The sequence below is a fragment of the Salvelinus sp. IW2-2015 genome, unplaced genomic scaffold, assembly GCF_002910315.2.
Source record: "Salvelinus sp. IW2-2015 unplaced genomic scaffold, ASM291031v2 Un_scaffold3880, whole genome shotgun sequence".
In the NCBI taxonomy this organism is placed as follows: Eukaryota; Metazoa; Chordata; class Actinopteri; order Salmoniformes; family Salmonidae; genus Salvelinus; species Salvelinus sp. IW2-2015.
The window spans coordinates 79,016-82,666 of record NW_019945154.1 but is presented as its reverse complement, the minus strand read 5'-3'; the positions used below and the strand labels follow the sequence as shown (position 1 = coordinate 82,666).

The 3,651-nt window shown below is 51.3% G+C and overlaps 1 long non-coding RNA gene across 14 annotated transcripts; it reads left to right on the top strand.

Annotated features, from left to right (window-relative positions):
- Positions 1-2,261: 2,261 nt before the first annotated feature.
- LOC139026104 (uncharacterized) lies at positions 2,262-3,641 on the top strand. 14 transcript variants are annotated; one of them, XR_011477829.1, is made up of 7 exons: positions 2,297-2,377; positions 2,461-2,585; positions 2,617-2,683; positions 2,842-3,152; positions 3,252-3,275; positions 3,341-3,360; positions 3,540-3,554. It is a non-coding gene; the product is annotated as an uncharacterized lncRNA (long non-coding RNA). The 14 variants fall into 14 exon arrangements; XR_011477821.1 differs by lacking the exons at positions 3,252-3,275; positions 3,341-3,360 and having other exon boundaries at positions 2,461-2,523; positions 2,563-2,585; positions 2,842-3,161; positions 3,549-3,587; XR_011477823.1 differs by lacking the exon at positions 3,540-3,554 and having other exon boundaries at positions 2,842-3,161; positions 3,240-3,275; positions 3,341-3,371.
- Positions 3,642-3,651: the final 10 nt, after the last annotated feature.

Below are 3,651 nucleotides of genomic sequence, written 5' to 3'. Positions count from 1 at the left end.
CCAGAGAATTTTATGTTCATTTCTCTACCATAAGCCGCCTCCAACGTCGTTTTAGAGAATTTGGCAGTACGTCAAGCCAGCTTCACAACTGCAGACCACGTGTATGGCATCGTGTGGGTTAGCTGATGTCAACGTTGTGATTGGAGTGCCCCATGGTGGTGGTGGGGTTAGGGTATGGGCAGGCATAAGCTACGGACAACAAACACAATTGCTGTTTATTGACGGCAATTTGAAAATTTACTGAGATACTAGTCCTGAGATACCGTGACGAGATCCTGAGGCCCATTGTTGTGCCATTCATCCGCCGCCATCACCTCATGTTTCAGCATGATAATGCACGGCCCCATTTCACAAGGATCTGTACACAATTCCTGGAAGCTGAAAATGTCCCAGGGAATAAGCTTCTTCACCACACTGTCAGTGTGGATGGACTATTGAAAATGGCAAAATTGCAGGAAATTTGCTTTAAAACTGAAACATTCTTAGAACCCACACTGGGGTGGTGTAGCAAACACCATGCTTTACCGACTGACGTCTCACACACTCCTCTGACCGTCTCTCTCACACTCCTCTGACCGTCTCTCACACTCCTCTGACCGTCTCTCTCTCACTCCTCTGACCGTCTCTCTCGAAGTGGATCCTCAGAACGATCTGCTGGGTAGATCTAGAACAGACAGATGAGGAAGTGGATCCCTCAGAAATGATCTGCTGGGTACGATAGATCTGAACAGACAGATGAGGAAGAGGATCCCTCAGAATGATCTGCTGGGTACGTAGATCTAGAACAGACAGATGAGGAATGTGGATCCTCAGAGATCTGCTGGTACGTAGATCTAGAGCAGATAGAATGATGAAGTGGAATCCCTAGAATGATCTGCTGAGGTAGTAGATCTAGAAAGAGAGATGAGGAAGTGGAGCCCTTCAGAATGATCTGCTGTGTACGTAAGATCTAGAACAGACAGATGATGAAGTGGATCCCTCAGAACGATTCTGCTGGGTACGTAGATCTAGAACAGACAGTGAGGAAGTGGATCCCTCAGAATGATCTGCTGGGTACGTAGATCTAGAGCAGATAGATATCAGACAGACAGTATCAGACAGATCTGGTGGGTACGTAGATCTATACTGAAAAAACATAGAAACGCAAAATGTTGCCCGGATCTGTCTGACTGATCTGTCTGTCTGTTATCTGTCTAATTGTCTTTCTGATCTGTCATATCTGTCTGTTCTGATCTGTCTGATCTGTCTTCTGATCTGTCTATCTGTCTTGATCTGTTGTCATGATCTGTCTGTCTGATCTGTCTGATCTGTCCTATCTGATTCTGTCTGTCTTGTATCTGTCTGATCTGTCTATCTGATCTGTCTGTCTGATTGTCTGTCTGTCTGATCTGTCTAATCTGTGCTGGTCTGATCTGTCTGCTCTGTCTATCTGACTCTCGTCTGTCTGTCTGATCTGTCTGTCTGCTATCTGTCTGTTGTCTGTCTGATCTGTCTGTCTGGGATCTGTTGAATCTGATCTGTCTGTTGTTGCGTGTTGTCTGATCTGTCTGATCTATGTTCTGTCTGATTGTCTGCTGATCTGTCTGTCTGATCTGTCTGTTCTGATCTGTCTGTCTGATCTGTCTGTCTGATACTATTCTGATCCTGATCTGGTCTGTCTGACTGATCTTGTCTGAACTGATTCTGATCTGTCTGTCTGATTCTGTCTGATCTGTCTGACTGATCTGTCTGACTGATCTGTCTGTCTCTGATCTGTCTTACTGATCTGTCTGTCTGATCTGATCTGGATCTGTTCTGATCTTATTTCTGTCTGTGTGTGTTTAGCTCATCATGGGGCACGGGCCTTCCTTACCCACAGCGGACCCATGGTCTGTACGAGGGGGTGTGTCACGCCGTTCCATGGTGATGCTGCCGCTGTTTGGCGACCAACCTGACAACGCTCGGCGATTGGCCAGTTAAGGGAGTGGGCGTGGTCTGGATATTAACCATATCACCGTGGAAACACTGCTACAGGCGCTGGACGCAGGTTGTCAACAACCCAGGTGAGACGATCAGAGGAGTGAGAGAGCGACGGTCAGAGATGAGAAGATGGTGAGAGAGAGAAACGGGTCAGAGGAGTGAGACGAAGCGGTCAGAGGAGTGTGAGCAGACGGTCAGAGGAGTGAGAGAGACGGCAGAGGAGTGGAGAGACGGTCGAGGGTGTGAGAGACGATCAGAGGAGTGAGAGAGACGGTTCAGAGGAGTGTGAGAGACGGTCAGTCGGAGTGTGAGAGACGGTCAGAGGAGTGAGAGAGGGAACGGTCAGAGGAGTGTGAGAGACGGTCAGAGGGAGTGAGAGAGAGACGGTCAGAGGAGTGAGAGAGAGACGGTCCAGAGAGTGTGAGAGAGCGATCAGAGGAGTGAGAGAGACGGTCAACGGAGGGAGGAGAGACGGTCAGAGAGTTTAGAGACTTGTCAGAGATGTGTGAGACGGTCAGAGGAGTGTGAGAGACTGGTCTAAGAGTGAGAGAGACGGTCAGAGGAGTGAGGAGACGGTCAGGGGAGTGGAGAGGACGGTCAGAGGAGTGTGAGAGACGGTCAGAGGAGTGAGAGAGACGGTAGACAGTGCCAGAGGAGGAGAGAGAGACGGTCAGAGGAGTGTGAGAGAGACCGGTCAGAGGAGTGAGAGAGACGGTCAGAGGGAGTGAGAGAGAACGGTCAAGGAGTGTGTGAGACGGTCAGAGGAGTGTGAGAGACGGTCAGAGGAGTGAGAGAACGTCAAGAGAGTGTGAGAGAGACCGGTCAGAAGGAGTGTGAGAGAGACGGGTCAGAGGAGGTGGGGAGAGAGACGGTCAGAGGGAGTGTGAGAGAGACGGTCAGAGGAGTGTGAGAGACGGTCAGAGGAGTGAGAGAGAACGTCAGGAGGAGTGAGAGAGACGGTCAGAGGAGTGTGAGAGACGGTCAGAGGAGTGTGAGAGACGGTCACGAGAGTGAGAGAGACGGTCAGAGAGGAGAGAGTGATGGAGAGACGGTCAGAGGAGTGTGAGAGAGACGGTCAGAAGGAGTGAGAGCGAGACGGTCAGAGGAGTGAGAGAGACGGTCAGTGAGGAGTGAGAGAGACGGTCAGAGGAGTGTGAGAGACGGTCAGAGGAGTGTGAGGACCGGTCAGAGGAGTGAGGGCGGTAGTGAGAGAACGGTCAGAGGAGTGGAGAGAGAACGGTCAGAGGAGTGATGAGAGACGGTCCAGAGGAGTGTGAGAGACCGGTCCAGAGGAGTGAGAGAGACGGTCAGAGGAGGTAGAGACGGTCCAGAGGAGTGGGAGAGACGGTCAGAGGAGTGAGAGAGAGACGGTGCAGAGGAGTGTGAGAGACGGTCAGAGGAGTGTGAGAGAGGTCAGAGGAGTGGAGAGACGGTCAGAAGGAGTGAGAGAGGACGGTCAGAGGAGTGAGAGAGAGACGGTCAGAGGGTGTGAGAGACGGTCAAGAAGAGTGTGAGAGAGATGTCAGAGAGGTGAGAGAGAGACGGTCAGAGGAGTGGAGAGAGAGGACCGGTCAGAGGAGTGTGAGAAGGAGGTCAGAGGAGTGTGAGAGACGGTCAGAGGAGTGTGGAGAGACGGTCAGAGGGGTGTGAGAGACGGTCAGAGGAGTGTGAGAGAGACGGTCGAGGAGTGAG